Raw genomic sequence first — 22,848 nt, 5'->3', positions numbered from 1 at the left:
GGACATCTCTATCCTTCCATCACTGCATCGCTGCATGGAATAAAGTCCCTGGACATGTCTATCCTTCCATCACTGCATCGCTGCTTGGAATAAAGGCCCTGGACATGTCTATCCTTCCATCACTGCATTGCTGCTTGGAATAAAAGCCCTGGACATGTCTATCCTTCACACTCACTGCACCGCTGCTTGGAATAAAGGCCCTGGACATGTCTATCCTTCACACTCACTGCATCGCTGCTTGGAATAAAGGCCCTGGACATGTATTTCCTTTACACTCACTGCATCGCTGCTTGGAATGAAGGCCCTGGACATGTCTATCCTTCACACTCACTGCATCGCTGCTTGGAATAAAGGTTCTGGACATGTCTATCCTTCACACTCACTGCATCGCTGCATGAAATAAAGGCTCTGGACATGTCTATCCTTCACACACTGCATCGCTGCTTGGAATAAAGGCCCTGGACATGTCTATTCTTCTCACACTGTATCGCTGCTTGAAATAAAGGCCCTGGAAATGTCTATCCTTCCATGGACATGTCTATCCTTCCATCACTGCATCACTGCATGGAATAAAGGCCCTGGACATGTCTATCCTTCACACTCACTGCATCACTGCATTGAATAAAGGCCCTGGACATGCCTATCCTTCACACTCACTGCATCACTGTATGGAATAAAGGCCCTGGATATGTCTATCCTTCCATCACTGCATTGCTGCATGGAATAAAGGCTCTGAACATGTCTATCCTTCACACTCACTGCATCGCTGCTTGGAATAAAGGCCCTGGACATGTCTATTCTTCTCACACTGTATCGCTGCTTGAAATAAAGGCCCTGGAAATGTCTATCCTTCCATGGACATGTCTATCCTTCCATCACTGCATCACTGCATGGAATAAAGGCCCTGGACATGTCTATCCTTCACACTCACTGCATCACTGCATTGAATAAAGGCCCTGGACATGCCTATCCTTCACACTCACTGCATCACTGTATGGAATAAAGGCCCTGGACATGTTTATCCTTCCATCACTGCATCACTGCATGGAATAAAGGCCCTGGACATGTCTATCCTTCCATCACTGCATCACTGCACGGAATAAAGGCCCTGGACATGTCTATCCTTCCATCACTGCATCGCTGCTTGGAATAAAGGCCCTGGACATGTTTATCCTTCACACTCACTGCATCACTGCATTGAATAAAGGCCCTGCACATGTATATCCTTCACACTCACTGCATCACTGCATGGAATAAAGGCCCTGGACATGTCTGTCCTTCACACTCACTGCATCACTGCATGGAATAAAGGCCCTGGACATGTCTATCCTTCCATCACTGCATCACTGCTTGGAATAAAGGCCCTGGACATGTCTATCCTTCCATCACTGGATCGCTGCTTGGAATAAAGGCCCTGGACATGTCTATCCTTCACACTCGCTGCACCGCTGCTTGGAATAAAGGCCCTGGACATGTCTATCCTTCACATTCACTGCATCGCTGCTTGGAATAAAGGCCCTTGACATGTCTATTCTTCACAATCACTGCATTGATGCTTGCAATAAAGGCCCTGGACTTGTCTATCCTTCACACCCATTAAATCGCTGCTTGGAAAAAAGACTCTTGACATGTCTACCCTTCCATCACTGCATCACTGCATGGAATAAAGGCCCTGGACATGTCTATCCTTCACACTCACTGGATCGCTGCATGGAATAAAGGCTCTGGATATGTCTATCCTTCACACTCACTGCATCGCTGCTTGGAATAACATCACCCAGACATGTCTATCCTTCACACTCACTGCATCGCTGCTTGGAATAAAGGCCCTGGAGATGTCTACCCTTCCATCACTGCATTGCTGCTTGAAATAAAGGCCCTGGACATGTCTATCCTTCACACTCACTGCACCGCTGCTTGGAATAAAGGCCCTGGACATGTCTATCCTTCACACTCACTGCATCGCTGCTTGGAATAAAGGCCCTGGACATGTCTATCCTTCACACTCACTGCATTGCTGCTTGGAATAAAGGCCCTGGACATTTCTATCCTTCTCTCACTGCATCAGTGCTTGAAATAAAGGCCCTGGAAATGTCTATCCTTCCATGGACATGTCTATCCTTCCATCACTGCATCGCGGCATGGAATAAAGGCTCTGGACATGTCTATCCTTCACACTCACTGCATCACTGCATGGAATAAAGGCTCTGGACATGTCTATCCTTCCATCACTGCATCACTGCATGGAATAAAGGCCCTGGTCATGTCTATCCTTCCATCACTGCATCACTGCATGGAATAAAGGCCCTGGACATGTCTATCCTTCCATCACTGCATCGCTGCATGGAAGAAAGGCCCTGGACATGTCTATCCTTCCATCACTGCATCGCTGCTTGGAATAAAGGCCCTGGACATGTCTATCCTTCCATCACTGCATCGCTGCTTGGAATAAAGGCCCTGGACATGTCTATCCTTCCATCACTGCATCGCTGCTTGGAATAAAGGCCCTGGACATGTCTATCCTTCACACTTACTGCACCGCTGCTTGGAATAAAGGCCCTTGCCATGTATATCCTTCACGCTCACTGCATCACTGCTTGAAATAAAGGCCCTGGACATGTCTATCCTTCACACTCACTGCATTGCTGCTTGGAATGAAGGCCCTGGACATGTCTATCCTTCACACTCACTGCATCACTGCTTGAAATAAAGGCCCTGGACATGTCTATCCTTCACACTCACTGCATTGCTGCTTGGAATAAAGGCCCTGGACATGTCTATCCTTCACACTCACTGCATTGTTGCTTGGAATAAAGGCTCTGGACATGTCTATCCTTCCATCATTGCATCACTGCATGGAATAAAGGCCCTGGACATGTCTATCCTTCACACACACTGCATCGCTGCATGGAATAAAGGCTCTGGACATGTCTATCCTTCACACTCACTGCATCGCTGCTTGGAATAACATCACCCAGACATGTCTATCCTTCACACTCACTGCTTCACTGCTTGGAATAAAGGCCCTGGACATGTCTATCTTTCCATCATTGCATTGCTGCTTGGAATAAACGCCCTGGACATGTCTATCCTTCACACTCACTGCACCTCTGCTTGGAATAAAGGCCCTGGACATGTCTATACTTCACACTCACTGCATCGCTGCATGGAATAAAGGCTCTTGACATGTCTATCCTTCACACTCACTGCATCGCTGCTTGGAATAAAGGCCCTGGAAATGTCTATCCTTCACACTCACTGCTTTGCTGCTTGGAATAAAGGCCCTGGACATGTCTATCCTTCTCTCGCTACATCACTGCTTGAAATAAAGGCCCTGGAAATGTCTATTCCTCCATGGACATGTCTATCCTTCCATCACTGGATCGCTTCTTGGAATAAAGGCCCTGGACATATCTATCCTTCACAATCATTGCATCGCTGCTTGGAATAAAGGCCCTGGACATGACTAGCCTTCACACTCACTGCATCACTGCTTGGAATAAAGGCCCTGGGCATGCTATCTTTCACACTCACTGCACCGCTGCTTGGAATAAAGGCCCTGGACATGTCTAGCCTTCACACTCACTGCATCACTGCTTGGAATAAAGGCCCTGGACATGTCTATCCTTCACACTCACTGCATCGCTGCTTGAAATAAAGGCCATGGACATGTCTATCCTTCACACTCACTGCATCGCTGCTTTGAATAAAGGCCATGGACATGTCTATCCTTCACACTCACTGCATCGCTGCTTGAAATAAAGGCCCTGGAAATGTCTATCCTTCACAATCACTGCATCGCTGCTTGGAATAAAAGGCCATGGACATGTCTATCCTTCCATCACTGCATCACTGCTTGGAATAAAGGCCCTGGACATGTCTATCCTTCATACTCACTGCATCGCTGCTTGGAATAAAGGCCCTGGACATGTCTATCCTTCACACTCACTGCATCGCGGCTTGGAACAAAAGGCCATGGGCATCTCTATCCTTCCATCACTGCATAGCTGCTTGGAATAAAGGCCCTGGACATATCTATCCTTCAAACTCACTGCATCGCTGCTTGGAAGAAAGGCACTGGACATGTCTATCCTTCACACTCACTGCATCGCTGCTTGGAATAAAGGCCCTGCACATGTCTATCCTTCTCTCACTGCATCGCTGCTTGAAATAAAGGCCCTGGACATGTCTATCCTTCACACTCACTGCATCGCTGCTTGGAATAAAGGTCCTGGACATGTCTATCCTTCTCTCACTGCATCGCTGCTTGGAATAAAGGCCCTGGACATGTGTATCCTTCACACTCACTGCATTGCTGCTTTGAATAAAGGCCCTGGACATGTCTATCCATCTCTCACTGCATCGCTGCTTGAAATAAAGGCCCTGGAAATGTCTATCCTTCCATGGACATGTCTATCCTTCCATCACCGCATTGCTGTTAGGAATAAAAGGCCCTGGACATGTCTTCCCTTCTATCTCACTGCATCACTGCATGGAATAAAGGCCCTGGACATGTTCTCCCTTCTATCTCACTGCATCACTGCATTGAATAAAGGCCCTGGACATGTCTATACTTCCATCACTGCACCGCTGCATGGAATAAAGTCCCTGGACATGTCTATCCTGCCATCACTGCATCGCTGCTTGGAATAAAGGCCCTGGACATGTCTATCCTTCCATCACTGCATCACTGCATGGAATAAAGGCCCTGGACATGTCTATCCTTCACACTCACTGCATCACTGCATGAAATAAAGGCCCTGAACATGTCTATCCTTCCATCACTGCATCGCTACATGGAATAAAGGCCCTGGACATGTCTATCCTTCTCTCACTGCATCGCTGCTTGGAATAAAGGCCCTGGACATGTGTATCCTTCACACTCACTGCATCGCTGCTTGGAATAAAGGCCCTGGACATGTCTATCCTTCTCTCACTGCATCGCTGCTTGAAATAAAGGCCCTGGAAATGTCTATCCTTCCATGGATATGTCTATCCTTCCATCACTGCATTGCTGCTTGGAATAAAAGGCCCTGGACATGTCTATCCTTCCGTCACTGCATCGCTGCTTTTAATGAAGGCCCTGGACATGTCTATCCTTCACACTCACTGCATCGCTGCTTGGAATAAAAGGCCCTGTACACATCTATCCTTCACACTCACTGCATCGCTGCTTGGAATAAAGGCCCTGGAAATCTCTATCCTTCCATGGACATGTCTATCACTGCACCGCTGCTTGGAATAAAGGCCCTGAAAATGTCTATCCTTCCATGGACATGTCTATCCTTCCATCACTGCATTGCTGCTTGGAATAAAAGGCCCTAAACATGTCTATCCTTCAAATTCTCTGCACAACTGCTTGGAATAACATCACCCAGACATGTCTATCCTTCACACTCACTGCATCACTGCTTGGAATAAAGGCCCTGGACATTTTTATCCTTCACACTCACTGCATTGCTGCTTGGAATAAAGGCCCTGGACATGTCTATCCTTCTCTCACTGCATCGCTGCTTGAAATAAAGGCCCTGGACATGTCTATCCTTCACACTCACTGCATCGCTGCTTGGAATAAAGGTCCTGGACATGTCTATCCTTCTCTCACTGCATTGCTGCTTGGAATAAAGGCCCTGGACATGTGTATCCTTCACACTCACTGCATTGCTGCTTTGAATAAAGGCCCTGGACATGTCTATCCTTCTCTCACTGCATCGCTGCTTGAAATAAAGGCCCTGGAAATGTCTATCCTTCCATGGACATGTCTATCCTTCCATCACCGCATTGCTGCTTGGAATAAAAGGCCCTGGACATGTCTATCCTTCCGCCACTGCATCGCTGCTTGGAATAAAGGCCCTGGACATTTCTATCCTTCACACTCACTGCATCGCTGCTTGGAATAAAAGGCCCTGTACACGTCTATCCTTCACACTCACTGCATCGCTGCTTGTAATAAAGTCCCTGGAAATGTCTATCCTTCCATGGACATGTCTATCCTTCCATCACTGCATTGCTGCTTGGAATAAAAGGCCCTGGACATGTCTATCCTTCAAATTCTCTGCACAACTGCTTGGAATAACATCACCCAGACATGTCTATCCTTCACACTCACTGCATCGCTGCTTGGAATAAAGGCCCTGGACATTTTTATCCTTCACACTCACTGAATTGCTGCTTGGAATAAAGGCCCTGGACATGTCCATCCTTCTCTCACTGCATCGCTGCTTGAAATAAAGGCCATGGAAATGTCTATCCTTCACACTCACTGCATCGCTGCTTGGAATAAAGGCCCTGGACATGTCTATCCTTCCGTCACTGCATTGCTGCTTGGAATAAAGGCCCTGGACATGTCTATCCTTCACATTCTCTGCACAACTCCTTGGAATAACATCATCCAGACATGTCTATCCTTCACGCTCAGTGCATCAGTGCTTGGAATAAAGGCCCTTGACATGTCTATCCTTCACACTCACTGCATCGTGCTTGGAATAAAGGCCCTGGACATGTCTATCCTTCTCTCACTGCATCGCTGCTTGAAATAAAGGCCCTGGACATGTCTATCCTTCAATCACTGCATTGCTGCTTGGAATAAAGTCCCTGTACATGTCTATCCGTCCATCACTGCATTGCTGCTTGGAATAAAGGCCCTGGACATGTCTAATCTTCCATCACTGCATCACTGCATGCAATAAAGTCCCTGGACACGTCTATCCTTCCATCACTGCATCGCTGCATGAAATAAAGGACCTGGACATGTCTATCCTTCCATCACTGCATCACTGCATGGAATAAAGGCCCTGGACATTTCTATCCTTCCATCACTGCATCACTGCATGGAATAAAGGCCCTTGGCACGTCTATCCTTCCATCACTGCATCGCTGCATGGAATAAAGGACCTGGACATGTCTATCCTTCCATCACTGCATCGCTGCATGGAATAAAAGCCCTGGACATGTATATCCTTGCATCACTGCAGCACTGCATGGAATAAAGGCCCTGAACATGTCTATCCTTCCATCACTGCATCCCTGCATGGAATAAAGGCACTGGAATGTCTATCCTTCACACTCACTGCATCATGACTGGAATAAAGGCCCTGGACATGTCTTCCCTTCTATCTCACTGCATCACTGCATGGAATAAAGGCCCTGGACATGTTCACCCTTCTATCTCACTGCATCACTGCGTTGAATAAAGGCCCTGGACATGTCTATACATCCATCACTGCACCGCTGCATGGAATAAAGTCCCTGGACATGTCTATCCTTCCATCACTGCATCGCTGCTTGGAATAAAGGCCATGGACATGTCTATCCTTCCATCACTGCATCACTGCATGGAATAAAGGCCCTGGACATGTCTATCCTTCACACTCACTGCATCACTGCATGAAATAAAGGCCCTGAACATGTCTATCCTTCCATCACTGCATCGCTGCATGGAATAAAGGCCCTGGACATGTCTATCCTTCTCTCACTGCATCGCTGCTTGGAATAAAGGCCCTGGACATGTGTATCCTTCACACTCACTGCATCGCTGCTTGGAATAATGGCCCTGGACATGTCTATCCTTCTCTCACTGCATCGCTGCTTGAAATAAAGGCCCTGGAAATGTCTATCCTTCCATGGACATGTCTATCCTTCCATCACTGCATTGCTGCTTGGAATAAAAGGCCCTGGACATGTCTATCCTTCCATCACTGCATCGCTGCTTTTAATAAAGGCCCTGGACATGTCTATCCTTCACACTCACTGCATCGCTGCTTGGAATAAAAGGCCCTGTACACATCTATCCTTCACACTCACTGCATCGCTGCTTGGAATAAAGGCCCTGGAAATCTCTATCCTTCCATGGACATGTCTATCACTGCACCGCTGCTTGGAATAAAGGCCCTGAAAATGTCTATCCTTCCATGGGCATGTCTATCCTTCCATCACTGCATTGCTGCTTGGAATAAAAGGCCCTAAACATGTCTATCCTTCAAATTCTCTGCACAACTGCTTGGAATAACATCACCCAGACATGTCTATCCTTCACTCTCACTGCATCGCTGCTTGGAATAAAGGCCCTGGACATTTTTATCCTTCACACTCACTGCATTGCTGCTTGGAATAAAGGCCCTGGACATGTCTATCCTTCTCTCACTGCATCGCTGCTTGAAATAAAGGCCCTGGACATGTCTATCCTTCCGTCACTGCATTGCTGCTTGGAATAAAGGCCCTGGACATGTCTATCCTTCCATCACTGCATCGCTGCTTGGAATAAAGGCCCTGGACATGTCTACACTTCCATCACTGCTTCACTGCATGGAATAAAGGCCCTGGACATGTCTATCCCTCACACTCACTGCATCACTGCATGGAATAAAGGCCTTGGACATGTATATCCTTCCATCACTGCATTGCTGCTTGGAATAAAGTCCCTGTACATGTCTATCCTTCCATCACTGCATTGCTGCTTGGAATAAAGGCCCTGGACATGTCTATCCTTCCATCACTGCATCACTGCATGCAATAAAGTCCCTGGACACGTCTATCCTTCCATCACTGTATCGCTGCATGGAATAAAGGACCTGGACATGTCTATCCTTCGATCACTGCACCACTGCATGGAATAAAGGCCCTGGACATTTCTATCCTTCCATCACGGCATCACTGCATGGAATAAAGGCCCTGGGCACGTCTATCCTTCCATCACTGCATCGCTGCATGGAATAAAGGACCTGGACATTTCTATCCTTCCATCACGGCATCACTGCATGGAATAAAGGCCCTGGGCACGTCTATCCTTCGATCACTGCATCGCTGCATGGAATAAAGGACCTGGACATGTCTATCCTTCCATCACTGCATCGGTGCATGGAATAAAGGCACTGGAATGTCTATCCTTCACACTCACTGCATCATGCATGGAATAAAGGCCCTGGACATGTCTTCCCTTCTATCTCACTGCATCACTGCATGGAATAAAGGCCCTGGACATGTCTTCCCTTCTATCTCACTGCATCACTGCATTGAATAAAGGGCCTGGACATGTCTATACTTCCATCACTGCATCGCTGCATGGAATAAAGTCCCTGGACATGTCTATCCTTCCATCACTGCATCACTGCTTGGAATAAAGGCCCTGGACATGTCTATCCTTCCATCACTGCATCACTGCATGGAATAAAGGCCCTGGACATGTCTATCCTTCACACTCGCTGCATCACTGCATGAAATAAAGGCCCTGAACATGTCTATCCTTCCATCACTGCATCGCTGCATGGAATAAAGGCCCTGGACATGTCTATCCTTCTCTCACTGCATCGCTGCTTGGAATAAAGGCCCTGGACATGTGTATCCTTCACACTCACTGCATCGCTGCTTGGAATAAAGGCCCTGGACATGTCTGACCTTCCATCACTGCATCGCTGCTTGGAATAAAGGACCTGGACATTTCTATCCTTCCATCACGGCATCACGGCATGGAATAAAGGCCCTGGGCACGTCTATCCTTCGATCACTGCATCGCTGCATGGAATAAAGGACCTGGACATGTCTATCCTTCCATCACTGCATCGGTGCATGGAATAAAGGCACTGGAATGTCTATCCTTCACACTCACTGCATCATGCATGGAATAAAGGCCCTGGACATGTCTTCCCTTCTATCTCACTGCATCACTGCATGGAATAAAGGCCCTGGACATGTCTTCCCTTCTATCTCACTGCATCACTGCATTGAATAAAGGGCCTGGACATGTCTATACTTCCATCACTGCATCGCTGCATGGAATAAAGTCCCTGGACATGTCTATCCTTCCATCACTGCATCACTGCTTGGAATAAAGGCCCTGGACATGTCTATCCTTCCATCACTGCATCACTGCATGGAATAAAGGCCCTGGACATGTCTATCCTTCACACTCGCTGCATCACTGCATGAAATAAAGGCCCTGAACATGTCTATCCTTCCATCACTGCATCGCTGCATGGAATAAAGGCCCTGTACATGTCTATCCTTCTCTCACTGCATCGCTGCTTGGAATAAAGGCCCTGGACATGTGTATCCTTCACACTCACTGCATCGCTGCTTGGAATAAAGGCCCTGGACATGTCTATCCTTCTCTCACTGCATCGCTGCTTGAAATAAAGGCCCTGGAAATGTCTATCCTTCCATGGACATGTCTATCCTTCCATCACCGCATTGCTGCTTGGAATAAAAGGCCCTGGACATGTCTATCCTTCCATCACTGCATCGCTGCTTGGAATAAAGGCCATGGACATGTCTATCCTTCACACTCACTGCATCGCTGCTTGGAATAAAAGGCCCTGTACACATCTATCCTTCACACTCACTGCATCGCTGCTTGGAATAAAGGCCCTGGAAATGTCTATACTTCCATGGACATGTCTATCACTGCACCGCTGCTTGGAATAAAGGCCCTGGAAATGTCTATCCTTCCATGGACATGTCTATCCTTCCATCACTGCATTGCTGCTTGGAATAAAAGGCCCTGGACATGTCTATCCTTCAAATTCTCTGCACAGTTGCTTGGAATAACATCACCCAGACATGTCTATCCTTCACACTCATTGCATCGCTGCTTGGAATAAAGGCCCTGGACATTTTTATCCTTCAAACTCACTGCATTGCTGCTTGGAATAAAGGCCCTGGACATGTCTATCCTTCTCTCACTGCATCACTGCTTGAAATAAAGGCCATGGAAATGTCTATCCTTCACACTCACTGCATCGCTGCTTGGAATAAAGGCCCTGGACATGTCTATCCTTCCGTCACTGCATTGCTGCTTGGAATAAAGGCCCTGGACATGTCTATCCTTCACACTCTCTGCACAACTGCTTGGAATAACATCATCCAGACATGTCTATCCTTCACACTCAGTGCATCACTGCTTGGAATAAAGGCCCTTGACATGTCTATCCTTCACACTCACTGCATCGTGCTTGGAATAAAGGCCCTGGACATGTCTATCCTTCTCTCACTGCATCACTGCTTGAAATAAAGGCCATGGAAATGTCTATCCTTCACACTCACTGCATCGCTGCTTGGAATAAAGGCCCTGGACATGTCTATCCTTCCATCACTGCATTGCTGCTTGGAATAAAGTCCCTGGACATGTCTATCCTTCAATCACTGCATTGCTGCTTGGAATAAAGGCCCTGGACATGTCTATCCTTCACACTCACTGCACCGCTGCTTGGAATAAAGGCCCTGGACATGTCTATCCTTCACACTCACTGCATCACTGCTTGGAATAAAGGTTCTGGACATGTCTATCCTTCACACTCACTGCATCGCTGCATGAAAAAAAGCTCTGGACATGTCTATCCTTCACACACTGCATCGCTGCTTGGAATAACATCACCCAGACATGTCTATCCTTCACACTCACTGCATTGTTGCTTGGAATAAAGGCCCTGGATATGTGTATCCTTCCATCACTGCATTGCTGCATGGAATAAAGGCTCTGAACATGCCTATCCTTCACACTCATGCATCGCTGCTTGGAATAAAGGCCCTGGACATGTCTATTCTTCTCACACTGTATCGCTGCTTGAAATAAAGGCCCTGGAAATGTCTATCCTTCCATGGACATGTCTATCCTTCCATCACTGCATCACTGCATGGAATAAAGGCCCTGGACATGTCTATCATTCACACTCACTGCATCACTGCATGGAATAAAGGCCCTGGACATACCTATCCTTCACACTCACTGCATCACTGCATGGAATAAAGGCCCTGGACATGTTTATCCTTCCATCACTGCATGGAATAAAGGCCCTGGACATGTCTATCCTTCCATCACTGCATCACTGCACGGAATAAAGGCCCTGGACATGTCTATCCTTCCATCACTGCATCGCTACTTGGAATAAAGGCCCTGGACATGTCTATCCTTCACACTCACTGCATCACTGCATTGAATAAAGGCCCTGCACATGTATATCCTTCACACTCACTGCATCACTGCATGGAATAAAGGCCCTGGACATGTCTGTCCTTCACACTCACTGCATCACTGCATGGAATAAAGGCCCTGGACATGTCTATCCTTCCATCACTGCATCACTGCTTGGAATAAAGGCCCTGGACATGTCTATCCTTCCATCACTGGATCGCTGCTTGGAATAAAGGCCCTGGGCATGTCTATCCTTCCATCACTGCATTGCTGCTTGGAATAAAGGCCCTGGACATGTCTATCCTTCACACTCGCTGCACCGCTGCTTGGAATAAAGGCCCTGGACATGTCTATCCTTCACATTCACTGCATCGCTGCTTGGAATAAAGGCCCTTGACATGTCTATTCTTCACAATCACTGCATTGATGCTTGCAATAAAGGCCCTGGACATGTCTATCCTTCAAACCCATTAAATCGCTGCTTGGAAAAAAGACTCTAGACATGTCTACCCTTCCATCACTGCATCACTGCATGGAATAAAGGCCCTGGACATGTCTATCCTTCACACTCACTGGATCGCTGCATGGAATAAAGGCTCTGGATATGTCTATCCTTCACACTCACTGCATCGCTGCTTGGAATAACATCACCCAGACATGTCTATCCTTCACACTCACTGCATCGCTGCTTGGAATAAAGGCCCTGGAGATGTCTACCCTTCCATCACTGCATTGCTGCTTGAAATAAAGGCCCTGGACATGTCTATCCTTCACACTCACTGCACCGCTGCTTGGAATAAAGGCCCTGGACATGTCTATCCTTCACACTTACTGCATCGCTGCATGGAATAAAGGCTCTGGACATGTCTATCCTTCACACTCACTGCATCGCTGCTTGGAATAAAGGCCCTGGACATGTCTATCCTTCACACTCACTGCATTGCTGCTTGGAATAAAGGCCCTGGACATTTCTATCCTTCTCTCACTGCATCACTGCTTGAAATAAAGGCCCTGGAAATGTCTATCCTTCCATGGACATGTCTATCCTTCCATCACTGCATCGCGGCATGGAATAAAGGCTCTGGACATGTCTATCCTTCACACTCACTGCATCGCTGCATGGAATAAAGGTCCTGGACATGTCTATCCTTCACACTCACTGCATCACTGCATGGAATAAAGGCCCTGGACATGTCTATCCTTCCATCACTGCATCGCTGCATGGAATAAAGGCCCTGGACATGTCTATCCTTCCATCACTGCATCGCTGCATGGAATAAAGGCCCTGGACATGTCTATCCTTCCATCACTGCATCGCTGCATGGAAGAAAGGCCCTGGACATGTCTATCCTTCACACACACTGCATCGCTGCATGGAATAAAGGCTCTGGACATGTCTATCCTTCACACTCACTGCATCGCTGCTTGGAATAACATCACCCAGACATGTCTATCCTTCACACTCACTGCTTCACTGCTTGGAATAAAGGCCCTGGACATGTCTATCTTTCCATCATTGCATTGCTTCTTGGAATAAACGCCCTTGACATGTCTATCCTTCACACTCACTGCACCTCTGCTTGGAATAAAGGCCCTGGACATGTCTATCCTTCACACTCACTGCATCGCTGCATGCAATAAAGGCTCTTGACATGTCTATCCTTCACACTCACTGCATCGCTGCTTGGAATAAAGGCGCTGGAAATGTCTATCCTTCACACTCACTGCTTTGCTGCTTGAAATAAAGGCCCTGGACATGTCTATCCTTCTCTCGCTACATCACTGCTTGAAATAAAGGCCCTGGAAATGTATATTCCTCCATGGACATGTCTATCCTTCCATCACTGCATCGCTTCTTGGAATAAAGGCCCTGGACATATCTATCCTTCACACTCATTGCATCGCTGCTTGGAATAAAGGCCCTGGACATGACTAGCCTTCACACTCACTGCATCACTGCTTGGAATAAAGGCCCTGGGCATGTCTATCTTTCACACTCACTGCACCGCTGCTTGGAATAAAGGTCCTGGACATGTCTATCCTTCACACTCACTGCATCGCTGCTTGGAAGAAAGGCACTGGACATGTCTATCCTTCACACTCACTGCATCGCAGCTTGGAATAAAGGCCCTGCACATGTCTATCCTTCTCTCACTGCATCGCTGCTTGAAATAAAGGCCCTGGACATGTCTATCCTTCACACTCACTGCATCGCTGCTTGGAAAAAAGGTCCTGGACATGTCTATCCTTCTCTCACTGCATCGCTGCTTGGAATAAAGTCCCTGGACATGTGTATCCTTCACACTCACTGCATTGCTGCTTGGAATAAAGGCCCTGGACATGTCTATCCTTCTCTCACTGCATCACTGCTTGAAATAAAGGCCCTGGAAATGTCTATCCTTCCATGGACATGTCTATCCTTCCATCACCGCATTGCTGCTTGGAATAAAAGGCCCTGGACATATCTATCCTTCCGCCACTGCATCGCTGCTTGGAAAAAAGGCCCTGGACATGTCTATCCTTCACACTCACTGCATCGCTGCTTGGAATAAAAGGCCCTGTACACGTCTATCCTTCACACTCACTGCATCGCTGCTTGTAATAAAGGCCCTGGAAATGTCTATCCTTCCATGGACATGTCTATCACTGCACCGCTGCTTGGAATAAAGTCCCTGGAAATGTCTATCCTTCCATGGACATGTCTATCTTTCCATCACTGCATTGCTGCTTGGAATAAAAGGCCCTGGACATGTCTATTCTTCAAATTCTCTGCACAACTGCTTGGAATAACATCACCCAGACATGTCTAGCCTTCACACTCACTGCATCGCTGCTTGGAATAAAGGCCCTGGACATTTTTATCCTTCACACTCACTGCATTGCTGCTTGGAATAAAGGCCCTGGACATGCCTATCCTTCACACTCACTGCATCGCTGCTTGGAATAACATCACCCAGACATGTCTATCCTTCACACTCACTGCTTCACTGCTTGGAATAAAGGCCCTGGACATGTCTATCTTTCCATCATTGCATTGCTTCTTGGAATAAACGCCCTGGACATGTCTATCCTTCACACTCACTGCACCTCTGCTTGGAATAAAGGCCCTGGACATGTCTATCCTTCACACTCACTGCACCTCTGCTTGGAATAAAGGCTCTTGACATGTCTATCCTTCACACTCACTGCATCGCTGCTTGGAATAAAGGCGCTGGAAATGTCTATCCTTCACACTCACTGCTTTGCTGCTTGAAATAAAGGCCCTGGACATGTCTATCCTTCTCTCGCTACATCACTGCTTGAAATAAAGGCCCTGGAAATGTCTATTCCTCCATGGACATGTCTATCCTTCCATCACTGCATCGCTTCTTGGAATAAAGGCCCTGGACATATCTATCCTTCACACTCATTGCATCGCTGCTTGGAATAAAGGCCCTGGACATGACTAGCCTTCACACTCACTGCATCACTGCTTGGAATAAAGTCCCTGGGCATGTCTATCTTTCACACTCACTGCACCGCTGCTTGGAATAAAGGCCCTGGACATGTCTATCCTTCACACTCACTGCATCGCTGCTTGGAAGAAAGGCACTGGACATGTCTATCCTTCACACTCACTGCATCGCAGCTTGGAATAAAGGCCCTGCACATGTCTATCCTTCTCTCACTGCATCGCTGCTTGAAATAAAGGCCCTGGACATGTCTATCCTTCACACTCACTGCATCGCTGCTTGGAATAAAGGTCCTGGACATGTCTATCCTTCTCTCACTGCATCGCTGGTTGGAATAAAGTCCCTGGACATGTGTATCCTTCACACTCACTGCATTGCTGCTTGGAATAAAGGCCCTGGACATGTCTATCCTTCTCTCACTGCATCGCTGCTTGAAATAAAGGCCCTGGACATGTCTATCCTTCCATGGACATGTCTATCCTTCCATCACCGCATTGCTGCTTGGAATAAAAGGCCCTGGACATGTCTATCCTTCCGCCACTGCATCGCTGCTTGGAAAAAAGGCCCTGGGCATGTCTATCCTTCACACTCACTGCATCGCTGCTTGGAATAAAGGCCCTGGACATGTCTATCCTTCAAATTCTCTGCACAGTTGCTTGGAATAACATCACCCAGACATGTCTATCCTTCACACTCATTGCATCGCTGCTTGGAATAAAGGCCCTGGACATTTTTATCCTTCAAACTCACTGCATTGCTGCTTGGAATAAAGGCCCTGGACATGTCTATCCTTCTCTCACTGCATCACTGCTTGAAATAAAGGCCATGGAAATGTCTATCCTTCACACTCACTGCATCGCTGCTTGGAATAAAGGCCCTGGACATGTCTATCCTTCCGTCACTGCATTGCTGCTTGGAATAAAGGCCCTGGACATGTCTATCCTTCACACTCTCTGCACAACTGCTTGGAATAACATCATCCAGACATGTCTATCCTTCACACTCAGTGCATCACTGCTTGGAATAAAGGCCCTTGACATGTCTATCCTTCACACTCACTGCATCGTGCTTGGAATAAAGGCCCTGGACATGTCTATCCTTCTCTCACTGCATCACTGCTTGAAATAAAGGCCATGGAAATGTCTATCCTTCACACTCACTGCATCGCTGCTTGGAATAAAGGCCCTGGACATGTCTATCCTTCCATCACTGCATTGCTGCTTGGAATAAAGTCCCTGGACATGTCTATCCTTCAATCACTGCATTGCTGCTTGGAATAAAGGCCCTGGACATGTCTATCCTTCACACTCACTGCACCGCTGCTTGGAATAAAGGCCCTGGACATGTCTATCCTTCACACTCACTGCATCACTGCTTGGAATAAAGGTTCTGGACATGTCTATCCTTCACACTCACTGCATCGCTGCATGAAAAAAAGCTCTGGACATGTCTATCCTTCACACACTGCATCGCTGCTTGGAATAACATCACCCAGACATGTCTATCCTTCACACTCACTGCATTGTTGCTTGGAATAAAGGCCCTGGATATGTGTATCCTTCCATCACTGCATTGCTGCATGGAATAAAGGCTCTGAACATGCCTATCCTTCACACTCATGCATCGCTGCTTGGAATAAAGGCCCTGGACATGTCTATTCTTCTCACACTGTATCGCTGCTTGAAATAAAGGCCCTGGAAATGTCTATCCTTCCATGGACATGTCTATCCTTCCATCACTGCATCACTGCATGGAATAAAGGCCCTGGACATGTCTATCATTCACACTCACTGCATCACTGCATGGAATAAAGGCCCTGGACATACCTATCCTTCACACTCACTGCATCACTGCATGGAATAAAGGCCCTGGACATGTTTATCCTTCCATCACTGCATGGAATAAAGGCCCTGGACATGTCTATCCTTCCATCACTGCATCACTGCACGGAATAAAGGCCCTGGACATGTCTATCCTTCCATCACTGCATCGCTACTTGGAATAAAGGCCCTGGACATGTCTATCCTTCACACTCACTGCATCACTGCATTGAATAAAGGCCCTGCACATGTATATCCTTCACACTCACTGCATCACTGCATGGAATAAAGGCCCTGGACATGTCTGTCCTTCACACTCACTGCATCACTGCATGGAATAAAGGCCCTGGACATGTCTATCCTTCCATCACTGCATCACTGCTTGGAATAAAGGCCCTGGACATGTCTATCCTTCCATCACTGGATCGCTGCTTGGAATAAAGGCCCTGGGCATGTCTATCCTTCCATCACTGCATTGCTGCTTGGAATAAAGGCCCTGGACATGTCTATCCTTCACACTCGCTGCACCGCTGCTTGGAATAAAGGCCCTGGACATGTCTATCCTTCACATTCACTGCATCGCTGCTTGGAATAAAGGCCCTTGACATGTCTATTCTTCACAATCACTGCATTGATGCTTGCAATAAAGGCCCTGGACATGTCTATCCTTCAAACCCATTAAATCGCTGCTTGGAAAAAAGACTCTAGACATGTCTACCCTTCCATCACTGCATCACTGCATGGAATAAAGGCCCTGGACATGTCTATCCTTCACACTCACTGGATCGCTGCATGGAATAAAGGCTCTGGATATGTCTATCCTTCACACTCACTGCATCGCTGCTTGGAATAACATCACCCAGACATGTCTATCCTTCACACTCACTGCATCGCTGCTTGGAATAAAGGCCCTGGAGATGTCTACCCTTCCATCACTGCATTGCTGCTTGAAATAAAGGCCCTGGACATGTCTATCCTTCACACTCACTGCACCGCTGCTTGGAATAAAGGCCCTGGACATGTCTATCCTTCACACTTACTGCATCGCTGCATGGAATAAAGGCTCTGGACATGTCTATCCTTCACACTCACTGCATCGCTGCTTGGAATAAAGGCCCTGGACATGTCTATCCTTCACACTCACTGCATTGCTGCTTGGAATAAAGGCCCTGGACATTTCTATCCTTCTCTCACTGCATCACTGCTTGAAATAAAGGCCCTGGAAATGTCTATCCTTCCATGGACATGTCTATCCTTCCATCACTGCATCGCGGCATGGAATAAAGGCTCTGGACATGTCTATCCTTCACACTCACTGCATCGCTGCATGGAATAAAGGTCCTGGACATGTCTATCCTTCACACTCACTGCATCACTGCATGGAATAAAGGCCCTGGACATGTCTATCCTTCCATCACTGCATCGCTGCATGGAATAAAGGCCCTGGACATGTCTATCCTTCCATCACTGCATCGCTGCATGGAATAAAGGCCCTGGACATGTCTATCCTTCCATCACTGCATCGCTGCATGGAAGAAAGGCCCTGGACATGTCTATCCTTCACACACACTGCATCGCTGCATGGAATAAAGGCTCTGGACATGTCTATCCTTCACACTCACTGCATCGCTGCTTGGAATAACATCACCCAGACATGTCTATCCTTCACACTCACTGCTTCACTGCTTGGAATAAAGGCCCTGGACATGTCTATCTTTCCATCATTGCATTGCTTCTTGGAATAAACGCCCTTGACATGTCTATCCTTCACACTCACTGCACCTCTGCTTGGAATAAAGGCCCTGGACATGTCTATCCTTCACACTCACTGCATCGCTGCATGCAATAAAGGCTCTTGACATGTCTATCCTTCACACTCACTGCATCGCTGCTTGGAATAAAGGCGCTGGAAATGTCTATCCTTCACACTCACTGCTTTGCTGCTTGAAATAAAGGCCCTGGACATGTCTATCCTTCTCTCGCTACATCACTGCTTGAAATAAAGGCCCTGGAAATGTATATTCCTCCATGGACATGTCTATCCTTCCATCACTGCATCGCTTCTTGGAATAAAGGCCCTGGACATATCTATCCTTCACACTCATTGCATCGCTGCTTGGAATAAAGGCCCTGGACATGACTAGCCTTCACACTCACTGCATCACTGCTTGGAATAAAGGCCCTGGGCATGTCTATCTTTCACACTCACTGCACCGCTGCTTGGAATAAAGGTCCTGGACATGTCTATCCTTCACACTCACTGCATCGCTGCTTGGAAGAAAGGCACTGGACATGTCTATCCTTCACACTCACTGCATCGCAGCTTGGAATAAAGGCCCTGCACATGTCTATCCTTCTCTCACTGCATCGCTGCTTGAAATAAAGGCCCTGGACATGTCTATCCTTCACACTCACTGCATCGCTGCTTGGAAAAAAGGTCCTGGACATGTCTATCCTTCTCTCACTGCATCGCTGCTTGGAATAAAGTCCCTGGACATGTGTATCCTTCACACTCACTGCATTGCTGCTTGGAATAAAGGCCCTGGACATGTCTATCCTTCTCTCACTGCATCACTGCTTGAAATAAAGGCCCTGGAAATGTCTATCCTTCCATGGACATGTCTATCCTTCCATCACCGCATTGCTGCTTGGAATAAAAGGCCCTGGACATATCTATCCTTCCGCCACTGCATCGCTGCTTGGAAAAAAGGCCCTGGACATGTCTATCCTTCACACTCACTGCATCGCTGCTTGGAATAAAAGGCCCTGTACACGTCTATCCTTCACACTCACTGCATCGCTGCTTGTAATAAAGGCCCTGGAAATGTCTATCCTTCCATGGACATGTCTATCACTGCACCGCTGCTTGGAATAAAGTCCCTGGAAATGTCTATCCTTCCATGGACATGTCTATCTTTCCATCACTGCATTGCTGCTTGGAATAAAAGGCCCTGGACATGTCTATTCTTCAAATTCTCTGCACAACTGCTTGGAATAACATCACCCAGACATGTCTAGCCTTCACACTCACTGCATCGCTGCTTGGAATAAAGGCCCTGGACATTTTTATCCTTCACACTCACTGCATTGCTGCTTGGAATAAAGGCCCTGGACATGCCTATCCTTCACACTCACTGCATCGCTGCTTGGAATAACATCACCCAGACATGTCTATCCTTCACACTCACTGCTTCACTGCTTGGAATAAAGGCCCTGGACATGTCTATCTTTCCATCATTGCATTGCTTCTTGGAATAAACGCCCTGGACATGTCTATCCTTCACACTCACTGCACCTCTGCTTGGAATAAAGGCCCTGGACATGTCTATCCTTCACACTCACTGCACCTCTGCTTGGAATAAAGGCTCTTGACATGTCTATCCTTCACACTCACTGCATCGCTGCTTGGAATAAAGGCGCTGGAAATGTCTATCCTTCACACTCACTGCTTTGCTGCTTGAAATAAAGGCCCTGGACATGTCTATCCTTCTCTCGCTACATCACTGCTTGAAATAAAGGCCCTGGAAATGTCTATTCCTCCATGGACATGTCTATCCTTCCATCACTGCATCGCTTCTTGGAATAAAGGCCCTGGACATATCTATCCTTCACACTCATTGCATCGCTGCTTGGAATAAAGGCCCTGGACATGACTAGCCTTCACACTCACTGCATCACTGCTTGGAATAAAGTCCCTGGGCATGTCTATCTTTCACACTCACTGCACCGCTGCTTGGAATAAAGGCCCTGGACATGTCTATCCTTCACACTCACTGCATCGCTGCTTGGAAGAAAGGCACTGGACATGTCTATCCTTCACACTCACTGCATCGCAGCTTGGAATAAAGGCCCTGCACATGTCTATCCTTCTCTCACTGCATCGCTGCTTGAAATAAAGGCCCTGGACATGTCTATCCTTCACACTCACTGCATCGCTGCTTGGAATAAAGGTCCTGGACATGTCTATCCTTCTCTCACTGCATCGCTGGTTGGAATAAAGTCCCTGGACATGTGTATCCTTCACACTCACTGCATTGCTGCTTGGAATAAAGGCCCTGGACATGTCTATCCTTCTCTCACTGCATCGCTGCTTGAAATAAAGGCCCTGGACATGTCTATCCTTCCATGGACATGTCTATCCTTCCATCACCGCATTGCTGCTTGGAATAAAAGGCCCTGGACATGTCTATCCTTCCGCCACTGCATCGCTGCTTGGAAAAAAGGCCCTGGGCATGTCTATCCTTCACACTCACTGCATCGCTGCTTGGAATAAAAGGCCCTGTACACGTCTATCCTTCACACTCACTGCATCGCTGCTTGTAATAAAGGCCCTGGAAATGTCTATCCTTCCATGGACATGTCTATCACTGCACCGCTGCTTGGAATAAAGTCCCTGGAAATGTCTATCCTTCCATGGACATGTCTATCCTTCCATCACTGCATTGCTGCTTGGAATAAAAGGCCCTGGACATTTCTATCCTTCAAATTCTCTGCACAACTGCTTGGAATAACATCACCCAGACATGTCTATCCTTCACACTCACTGCATCGCTGCTTGGAATAAAGGCCCTGGACATTTTTATCCTTCACACTCACTGCATTGCTGCTTGGAATAAAGGCCCTGGACATGTCTATCCTTCTCTTACTGCATCGCTGCTTGAAATAAAGGCCATGGAAATGTCTATCCTTCACACTCACTGCATCGCTGCTTGGAATAAAGGCCCTGGACATGTCTATCCTTCCGTCACTGCATTGCTGCTTGGAATAAAGGCCCTGGACATGTCTATCCTTCACATTCTCTGCACAACTCCTTGGAATAACATCATCCAGACATGTCTATCCTTCACACTCAGTGCATCAGTGCTTGGAATAAAGGCCCTTGACATGTCTATCCTTCACACTCACTGCATCGTGCTTGGAATAAAGGCCCTGGACATGTCTATCCTTCTCTCACTGCATCGCTGCTTGAAATAATGGCCCTGGACATGTCTATCCTTCCATCACTGCATTGCTGCTTGGAATAAAGTCCCTGTACATGTCTATCCTTCCATCACTGCATTGCTGCTTGGATCAAAGGCCCTGGACATGTCTAATCTTCCATCACTGCATCATTGCATGCAATAAAGTCCCTGGACACGTCTATCCTTCCATCACTGCATCGCTGCATGAAATAAAGGACCTGGACATGTCTATCCTTCCATCACTGCATCACTGCATGGAATAAAGGCCCTGGACATTTCTATCCTTCCATCACTGCATCCCTGAATGGAATAAAGGCACTGGAATGTCTATCCTTCACACTCACTGCATCATGACTGGAATAAAGGCCCTGGACATGTCTTCCCTTCTATCTCACTGCATCACTGCATGGAATAAAGGCCCTGGACATGTTCTCCCTTCTATCTCACTGCATCACTGCATTGAATAAAGGCCCTGGACATGTCTATACTTCCATCACTGCACCGCTGCATGGAATAAAGTCCCTGGACATGTCTATCCTTCCATCACTGCATCGCTGCTTGGAATAAAGGCCCTGGACATGTCTATCCTTCCATTACTGCATCACTGCATGGAATAAAGGCCCTGGGCATGTCTATCCTTCACACTCACTGCATCACTGCATGAAATAAAGGCCCTGAACATGTCTATCCTTCCATCACTGCATCGCTGC

This window comes from Ambystoma mexicanum, chromosome 1p (assembly GCF_040938575.1).
Source record: "Ambystoma mexicanum isolate Mex_15411 chromosome 1p, UKY_AmexF1_1, whole genome shotgun sequence".
NCBI lineage: Eukaryota > Metazoa > Chordata > Amphibia > Caudata > Ambystomatidae > Ambystoma > Ambystoma mexicanum.
The sequence above is the reverse complement of the archived record's forward strand: the minus strand, read 5'-3'. Positions refer to the sequence as shown.